At 41.7% G+C, this 10,223-nt stretch overlaps 1 protein-coding gene and 1 long non-coding RNA gene across 4 annotated transcripts in view; both read right to left on the bottom strand.

The window, feature by feature from the left end:
* oca2 (oculocutaneous albinism II) overlaps positions 1–10,223 on the bottom strand; it is a 369,117-nt gene that overhangs the window by 206,491 nt on the left and 152,403 nt on the right. The gene's annotated exons all lie outside the window — the stretch shown is intronic.
* On the bottom strand, positions 2,350–4,399 carry LOC127908765 (uncharacterized). Its single transcript, XR_008068371.1, has 4 exons — positions 4,359–4,399; positions 3,899–4,312; positions 3,214–3,351; positions 2,350–2,575 (listed from the first exon to the last, which is right to left on the bottom strand). It is a non-coding gene; the product is annotated as an uncharacterized LOC127908765 (long non-coding RNA).

The raw sequence follows: 10,223 nt of genomic DNA, 5'->3' as shown, positions 1-10,223 counted from the left end.
TACACCCATGTAATGATATGATATACACCCATGTAATGACACACACCCATGTAGTGGTGTACAACATAGGGAATAAGGTACATTACATAGGGAATAGGGTGCATCACATAGGGAATAGGGTGCATTACATAGGTAATAGGGTGCATTACATAGGGAATAGGGTGCATTACATAGGGAATAGGGTGCATTACATAGGGAATAGGGTGCATTACATAGGGAATAGGGTGCATTACATAGGTAATAGGGTGCATTACATAGGGAATAGGGTGCATTACATAGGGAATAGGGGGCATTACATAGGGAATAGGGTGCATTACATAGGGAATAGGGTGCATTACATAGGGAATAGGGTGCATTACATAGGGAATAGGGTGCATCACATAGGGAATAGGGTGCATCACATTGGGAATAGGGTGCTTTACATAGGTAATAGGGTGCATTACATAGGGAATAGGGTGCATTACATAGGGAATAGGGGGCATTACATAGGGAATAGGGTGCATTACATAGGGAATAGGGTGCATTACATAGGAATAGGGTGCATTACATAGGGAATAGGGTGCATTACATAGGTAATAGGCATTACATAGGAATAGGGTGCATTACATAGGGAATAGGGCATTACATAGGAATAGGGTGCATCACATAGGGAATAGGGTGCATCACATAGGGAATAGGGTGCATTACATAGGGAATAGGGGCATTACATAGGGAATAGGGTGCATTACATAGGTAATAGGGTGCATTACATAGGGAATAGGGTGCATTACATAGGGAATAGGGGGCATTACATAGGGAATAGGGTGCATTACATAGGGAATAGGGTGCATTACATAGGGAATAGGGTGCATTACATAGGGAATAGGGTGCATTACATCGAGAATATGGTGTACAACATAGGGAATAGGGTGCATTAGATAGGGAATAGGGTGCATTACATAGGGAATAGGGTGCATTACATAGGGAATATGGTGTACAACATAGGGAATAGGGTGCATTACATAGGGAATATGGTGTGCAACATAGGGAATAGGGTGCATTACATAGGGAATATGGTGTACAACATAGGGAATAGGGTGCATTACATAGGGAATATGGTGTGCAACATAGGGAATAGGGTGCATTACATAGGGAATAGGGTGCATTACATAGGGAATATGGTGTACAACATAGGGAATAGGGTGCATTACATAGGGAATAGGGTGCATTACATAGGGGATATAGTGTACAACATAGGGAATAGGGTGCATTACATAGGGAATATGGTGTCATTTAGGACGTAGTCTGTAGTGATTTCATTTGGAGGAAAAGGTAAAACATTTATTTTAATATATTTAATCTGTAATGCATTCAGTTGTACCTTTCCCATTATTTAACTAGGCAAGTCAGTTAAGAACAAATTCTTATTTACAATCACGGCCTACTTAGCAGGTATATACGTTTCCCAGTGTCCTCTGCTGTGATCCCTGCACATCATCCATTATTAAATAGGATCAGTATAGAGGGGTGATCAGGCAGCACTCTGCTCCCACCGGACACAAATGGATCTGTATTTCATTAGAAGAAATGCCATGGAAACTAGGTCATTGAGTACCAGTCTAAAGTTTGGACACATCGACATGTCCAAGGGCTTTTCATTATTTTGACTCTTTTCTACATTACAGAATAATAGTGAAGACATCACAACTATGATATAACACATATGGAATCATGTAGTAACCAAAAAAATGTTAAGCAAATCAAAATATATTTTATATTTTAGATTATTCAATGTAGCCATCCTTTGCCTTGATGACAGCTTTGGCATTCTCTCAACCAACTTCAGTCACATGGAATGCTTTTCCAACAGTATTGAAGGAGTTCCCTCATATGCTGAGCACTTGTTGGCTGCTTTTACTTCCCTCTGCGGTCCAACTCATCCCAAACCATCTCAATTGGGTTGAGGTCGGGTGGTTGTGGAGACCAGGTCAGTTGATGCAGCACTAAAGTAATGATGGACTGTCATTTCTCTTTGCTTATTTGAGAAGTTCTTGACATAATATTTACATTTAATAATAATAATATGTACTTGGTCTTTTACCAAATTGGTAAAAATCTTCTGTATACCACCCCTACCTTGTCACAACACAACTGACAGGCTCCCATCACTGGGCAGCTCACGGCGGGGTCTCCCTTTGTGTCAGTAATAGTTTTCAAGCCCTGCCACATCCGAAGAGTGTCAGAGCCGGTATAATAGGATTCAATCTTAGTCCTGTTTTGATGCTTTGCCTGATGGTTCATTGGAGAGTGTAGTGGGATTTCTCACTTAGTTATCTGAATATACTAACTACTGTAATGTGGTTGTCTCACCTCGCTATCTGAATATACTAACTACTGTAATGTGGTTGTCTCACCTCGCTATCTGAATATACTAACTACTGTAATGTGGTTGTCTCACCTAGCTATCTGAATATACTAACTACTGTGATATGTGGTTGTCCCACCTAGCTATCTGAATATACTAACTACTGTGATATGTGGTTGTCCCACCTAGCTATCTGAATATACTAACTACTGTGATATGTGGTTGTCTCACCTAGCTATCTGAATATACTAACTACTGTGATATGTGGTTGTCCCACCTAGCTATCTGAATATACTAACTACTGTGATATGTGGTTGTCCCACCTAGCTATCTGAATATACTAACTACTGTGATATGTGGTTGTCTCACCTAGCTATCTGAATATACTAACTACTGTGATATGTGGTTGTCCCACCTAGCTATATGAATATACTAACTACTGTAATATGTGGTTGTCCACCTAGCTATCTGAATATACTAACTACTGTAATATGTGGTTGTCTCACCTAGCTATCTGAATATACTAACTACTGTGATATGTGGTTGTCCACCTAGCTATCTGAATATACTAACTACTGTGATATGTGGTTGTCCCACCTAGCTATCTGAATATACTAACTACTGTGATATGTGGTTGTCCCACCTAGCTATATGAATATACTAACTACTGTAATATGTGGTTGTCCACCTAGCTATCTGAATATACTAACTACTGTAATATGTGGTTGTCCCACCTAGCTATCTGAATATACTAACTACTGTGATATGTGGTTGTCCCACCTAGCTATCTGAATATACTAACTACTGTGATATGTGGTTGTCCACCTAGCTATCTGAATATACTAACTACTGTAATGTGGTTGTCCCACCTAGCTATCTGAATATACTAACTACTGTGATATGTGGTTGTCTCACCTAGCTATCTGAATATACTAACTACTGTGATATGTGGTTGTCTCACCTAGCTATCTGAATATACTAACTACTGTGATATGTGGTTGTCTCACCTAGCTATCTGAATATACTAACTACTGTGATATGTGGTTGTCCACCTAGCTATCTGAATATACTAACTACTGTGATATGTGGTTGTCCACCTAGCTATCTGAATATATTAACTACTGTGATATGTGGTTGTCCCACCTAGCTATCTGAATATACTAACTACTGTGATATGTGGTTGTCCACCAAGCTATCTGAATATACTAACTACTGTAATATGTGGTTGTCTCACCTAGCTATCTGAATATACTAACTACTGTGATATGTGGTTGTCTCACCTAGCTATCTGAATATACTAACTACTGTGATATGTGGTTGTCCCACCTAGCTATCTGAATATACTAACTACTGTGATATGTGGTTGTCCCACCTAGCTATCTGAATATACTAACTACTGTGATATGTGGTTGTCCACCAAGCTATCTGAATATACTAACTACTGTAATATGTGGTTGTCCACCAAGCTATCTGAATATACTAACTACTGTGATATGTGGTTGTCTCACCTAGCTATCTGAATATACTAACTACTGTGATATGTGGTTGTCCCACCTAGCTATCTGAATATACTAACTACTGTGATATGTGGTTGTCTCACCTAGCTATCTGAATATACTAACTACTGTGATATGTGGTTGTCCCACCTAGCTATCTGAATATACTAACTACTGTGATATGTGGTTGTCCCACCTAGCTATCTGAATATACTAACTACTGTGATATGTGGTTGTCTCACCTAGCTATCTGAATATACTAACTACTGTGATATGTGGTTGTCTCACCTAGCTATCTGAATATACTAACTACTGTGATATGTGGTTGTCTCACCTAGCTATCTGAATATACTAACTACTGTGATATGTGGTTGTCCCACCTAGCTATCTGAATATACTAACTACTGTGATATGTGGTTGTCTCACCTAGCTATCTGAATATACTAACTACTGTGATATGTGGTTGTCTCACCTAGCTATCTGAATATATTAACTACTGTGATATGTGGTTGTCTCACCTAGCTGTCTGAATATACTAACTACTGTGATATGTGGTTGTCTCACCTACTGTAGCTATCTTAAGATGAATTAACTAACTGTAAGTGGCTCTGGATAAGATTCTCTGCTAAATTATTAAAATGTACATAGTATACTACATTTGAGCAGGGCTCTATGGGGAACAAGATGTCTCCTCTGTCTCTAAGCTCTAGATGAAAAGATTCTCTAAATGACTGCTGTGAACCACAGAGAGAATGCCCCAGTGCAGTAGTTGTGTTTTTCACTGAGGCTTCTGAAAGAACCTCTCCGTTTAAATAAGACTTGTGTTATTTAAAACAAGTCACAATGGATTTAGCTGCTAATGAGGCAACCGTACAATTAAAAACTATCTGAGGAGAGTACAGGAGTTCTTTTGAAGGAGATGTTGACAGTGATTGTCTGTATAGTAATGTTTGACGGTGATTGTCTGTATAGTAATGTTTGACAGTGATTGTCTGTATAGTAATGTTTGACAGTGATTGTCTGTATAGTAATGTTTGTTGGTGATTGTCTGTATAGTAATGTTTGACAGTGATTGTCTGTATAGTAATGTTTGACGGTGATTGTCTGTATAGTAATGTTTGACGGTGATTGTCTGTATAGTAATGTTTGACAGTGATTGTCTGTATAGTCATGTTTGACAGTGATTGTCTGTATAGTAATGTTTGTTGGTGATTGTCTGTATAGTAATGTTTGACGGTGATTGTCTGTATAGTAATGTTTGACGGTGATTGTCTGTATAGTAATGTTTGACAGTGATTGTCTGTATAGTCACGTTTGACAGTGATTGTCTGTATAGTAATGTTTGTTGGTGATTGTCTGTATAGTAATGTTTGTTGGTGATTGTCTGTATAGTAATGTTTGACAGTGATTGTCTGTATAGTAATGTTTGACAGTGATTGTCTGTATAGTAATGTTTGTTGGTGATTGTCTGTATAGTAATGTTTGTTGGTGATTGTCTGTATAGTAATGTTTGACAGTGATTATCTGTATAGTAATGTTTGACGGTGATTGTCTGTATAGTCATGTTTGACAGTGATTGTCTGTATAGTAATGTTTGATGGTGATTGTCTGTATAGTAATGTTTGACAGTGTTATAAAGAGCGTTATAACTAGTGAATGTTATAACTAGGGAGTGTTATAACTAGGGAGTGTTATAACTAGGGAGTGTTATAACTAGGGAGTGTTATAACTAGGGAGTGTTATAACTAGGGAGTGTTATAACTAGGGAGTGTTATAACTAGGGAGTGTTATAACTAGTGAGTGGTATAACTAGGGAGTGTTTTAACTAGGGAGTGTTATAACTAGTGAGTGTTATAACTAGGGAGTGTTATAACTAGGGAGTGTTGTAACTAGGGAGTGTTATAACTAGGGAGTGTTATAACTAGGGAGTGTTATAACTAGGGAGTGTTACTTTTTCCCCAAAGTTTGGCTTTAACTCCCTAGTGTTATAACCACTTTGTGTAAAAAAATCCATCACGACCAGGAAAGAGAGTTTGAAAATAATTTATTCAGAGCCGTAGGGGAATAGCCAATTCCAGAACCTCTCCATATCACCCACGGGGGAATCCGGTGGAGAGATTTAACCGTATACTATAGTCAATGTTGCACACTAGATGAAGAGAAAAAGGCCTAACTGGGGTTATTATCTAAACAAGGTCACTCAACTGGGGTTATTATCTAAACAAGGTCACTCAACTGGGGTTATTATCTAAACAAGGTCATTCAACTGGGGTTATTATCTAAACAAGGTCATTCAACTGGGTTATTATCTAAACAAGGTCATTCAACTGGGTTATTATCTAAACAAGGTCATTCAACTGGGTTATTATCTAAACAAGGTCATTCAACTGGGTTATTATCTAAACAAGGTCATTCAACTGGGTTAGTATCTAAACAAGGTCATTCAACTGGGTTATTATCTAAACAAGGTCAATCAACTGGGGTTATTATCTAAACAAGGTCATTCAACTGGGGTTATTATCTAAACAAGGTCATTCAACTGGGTTATTATCTAAACAAGGTCATTCATGTATATTTTCTTTATTTAAATTTTTATTTAACCTTTATTTAACTCAATTGCGATATAATCTATAATTGCACCTCCAGGCCGATTGGTTCTCACTGTATGTCCTGCTATTCGGTCCCCTGCTTCCCGTTGACCTTGTCTTTGGGTTACAGGAGAATCATACCAGGAGAAGAGAAGAAGAGGCAGCAACAGATGGCGGAATCCTGTGACATCACCAGGAGAAACAGCGAAGGACAAAAGCCTACCAAACAAACGGAGGCAATTGAGTTGGGTTCTGGTCCCAGGGGACCATGTACTGGTGAGGGACACGTCAGAGCGTAGGTGACCGGGAAAGATAAGATCACACTGGGAGGTCAGAGGAAAGGTGATGACAGCCCTGTCTATGAGGTCAAAACCAAGAGCGGTACAGGCAGGACCCGGATTCTGCATGGTAATATGCTAATGTCATGTAATTCACTGCCCTTTGAGGAACCAGATCAAGCATTGAGTTGACGTCTGTGGAGAAGGGAACCACCCCAGGATAGAGGACTGTGGAGAAGGGAACCACCCCAGGATAGAGGACTGTGGAGAAGGGAACCACCCCAGGATAGAGGACTGTGGAGAAGGGAACCACCCCAGGATAGAGGTCTGTGGAGAAGAGAACCACCCCAGGATAGAGGACTGTGGAGAAGGGAACCACCCCAGGATAGAGGACTGTGGAGAAGGGAACCACCCCAGGATAGAGGACTGTGGAGAAGGTCTGTGGAGAAGGGAACCACCCCAGGATAGAGGACTGTGGAGAAGGGAACCACCCCAGGATAGAGGACTGTGGAGAAGGGAACCACCCCAGGATAGAGGACTGTGGAGAAGGGAACCACCCCAGGATAGAGGTCTGTGGAGAAGGGAACCACCCCAGGATAGAGAACTGTGGAGAAGGGAACCACCCCAGGATAGAGGACTGTGGAGAAGGGAACCACCCCAGGATAGAGGACTGTGGAGAAGGGAACCACCCCAGGATAGAGGTCTGTGGAGAAGGGAACCACCCCAGGATAGAGAGAAGGAACTGTGGAGAAGGGAACCACCCCAGGATAGAGGACTGTGGAGAAGGGAACCACCCCAGGATAGAGGACTGTGGAGAAGGGAACCACCCCAGGATAGAGGACTGTGGAGAAGGGAACCACCCCAGGATAGAGGACTGTGGAGAAGGGAACCACCCCAGGATAGAGGACTGTGGAGAAGGGAACCACCCCAGGATAGAGGACTGTGGAGAAGGGAACCACCCCAGGATAGAGGACTGTGGAGAAGGGAACCACCCCAGGATAGAGGACTGTGGAGAAGGGAACCACCCCAGGATAGAGGACTGTGGAGAAGGGAACCACCCCAGGATAGAGGTCTGTGGAGAAGGGAACCACCCCAGGATAGAGGACTGTGGAGAAGGGAACCACCCCAGGATAGAGGACTGTGGAGAAGGGAACCACCCCAGGATAGAGGACTGTGGAGAAGGGAACCACCCCAGGATAGAGGTCTGTGGAGAAGGGAACCACCCCAGGATAGAGGACTGTGGAGAAGGGAACCACCCCAGGATAGAGGACTGTGGAGAAGGGAACCACCCCAGGATAGAGAACTGTGGAGAAGGGAACCACCCCAGGATAGAGGACTGTGGAGAAGGGAACCACCCCAGGATAGAGGACTGTGGAGAAGGGAACCACCCCAGCACAAGCAGCAAAATGCTGGGAGCGCTGAGTCTGAGAGCTCAGATGAGGATTTCTTATCCAATATTCATCATCAGGCCACTTAGGGATGAAGATAGCAGACAGAGTAGCACACAGCTAGCACCAGATAATGGTGAGGAACAGGTTCTCGGGGAGACCCCGGAGAAGACAGGGGGAAATATGGAGAGAAAAAAACTAGGGCTCAAAGGCTCAGTCATCCCATGGTGAAAGAGGGCTCAGGGACTCAGTCATCCCATGGTGAAAGAAGGCTTAGAGACTCAGTCATCCCATGGTGAAAGAAGGCTTAGAGACTCAGTCATCCCATGGTGAAAGAAGGCTTAGAGACTCAGTCATCCCATGGTGAAAGAGGGCTCAGGGACTCAGTCATCCCATGGTGAAAGAAGGCTTAGAGACTCAGTCATCCCATGGTGAAAGAAGGCTCAGAGACTCAGTCATCCCATGGTGAAAGAAGGCTTAGAGACTCAGTCATCCCATGGTGAAAGAAGGCTTAGAGACTCAGTCATCCCATGGTGAAAGAGGGCTCAGGGACTCAGTCATCCCATGGTGAAAGAAGGCTTAGAGACTCAGTCATCCCATGGTGAAAGAAGGCTTAGAGACTCAGTCATCCCATGGTGAAAGAAGGCTTAGAGACTCAGTCATCCCATGGTGAAAGAAGGCTTAGAGACTCAGTCATCCCATGGTGAAAGAAGGCTTAGAGACTCAGTCATCCCATGGTGAAAGAAGGCTTAGAGACTCAGTCATCCCATGGTGAAAGAAGGCTTAGAGACTCAGTCATCCCATGGTGAAAGAAGGCTCAGAGACTCAGTCATCCCATGGTGAAAGAAGGCTTAGAGACTCAGTCATCCCATGGTGAAAGAAGGCTCAGAGACTCAGTCATCCCATGGTGAAAGAAGGCTCAGAGACTCAGTCATCCCATGGTGAAAGAAGGCTCAGAGACTCAGTCATCCCATGGTGAAAGAAGGCTTAGAGACTCAGTCATCACAGGACATAGACATATCTGATACGGGCAGAAAGCTTGAATTCTTGTTCATCTCACTGCACTGTCCAATTAAAAATAGCTATTAGAATGAAAAAATACCAAGCTATTGTTTGAGGAGAGTGCACAATTATGAACTTGAAAATGTATGAATAAAACATTTAGGCACCTTTGGACAGTCTTGAAACAACATTTGGAATCGATATGCAAGATTTCACTGGATCACTAGAAAACATAGGACATACAATTATGCCATCTAGTGGCCAGAATCTATATTGTGCATGGGCTAAAATAATTCATTATGCCATTTCTCTTGAATTTCAATGATGGTACAATGTCGATATTATCATTTACCAGGTCCTAATGTGTTATATTCTCCTACATTCATTTCACATTTCAACAAACTTCAAAGTGTTTCCTTTCAAATGGTATCAATAATGTGCATATCCTTGCTTCAGGTCCTGAGCTACAGGAAGTTAGATTTGGGTATGTTATTTTAGGTCCTGAGCTACAGGAAGTTAGATTTGGGTATGTTATTTTAGGTCCTGAGCTACAGGAAGTTAGATTTGGGTATGTTATTTTAGGTCCTGAGCTACAGGAAGTTAGATTTGGGTATGTTATTTTAGGTCCTGAGCTACAGGCAGTTAGATTTGGGTATGTTATTTTAGGTCCTGAGCTACAGGAAGTTAGATTTGGGTATGTTATTTTAGGTCCTGAGCTACAGGCAGTTAGATTTGGGTATGTTATTTTAGGTCCTGAGCTACAGGAAGTTAGATTTGGGTATGTTATTTTAGGTCCTGAGCTACAGGCAGTTAGATTTGGGTATGTTATTTTAGGTCCTGAGCTACAGGAAGTTAGATTTGGGTATGTTATTTCAGGTCCTGAGCTACAGGCAGTTAGATTTGGGTATGTTATTTTAGGTCCTGAGCTACAGGAAGTTAGATTTGGGTATGTTATTTTAGGTCCTGAGCTACAGGAAGTTAGATTTGGGTATGTTATTTTAGGTCCTGAGCTACAGGAAGTTAGATTTGGGTATGTTATTTTAGGTCCTGAGTTACAGGCTGTTAGATTTGGGTATATCATTTTAGGTCCTGAGCTACAGGAAGTTAGATTTGGGTATGTTATAGGC

This window comes from Oncorhynchus keta, chromosome 1 (assembly GCF_023373465.1).
Source record: "Oncorhynchus keta strain PuntledgeMale-10-30-2019 chromosome 1, Oket_V2, whole genome shotgun sequence".
NCBI classification, from domain to species: domain Eukaryota; kingdom Metazoa; phylum Chordata; class Actinopteri; order Salmoniformes; family Salmonidae; genus Oncorhynchus; species Oncorhynchus keta.
Note: the sequence above shows the minus strand (reverse complement) of the source record. Positions and strands in the feature narration are given on the sequence as shown.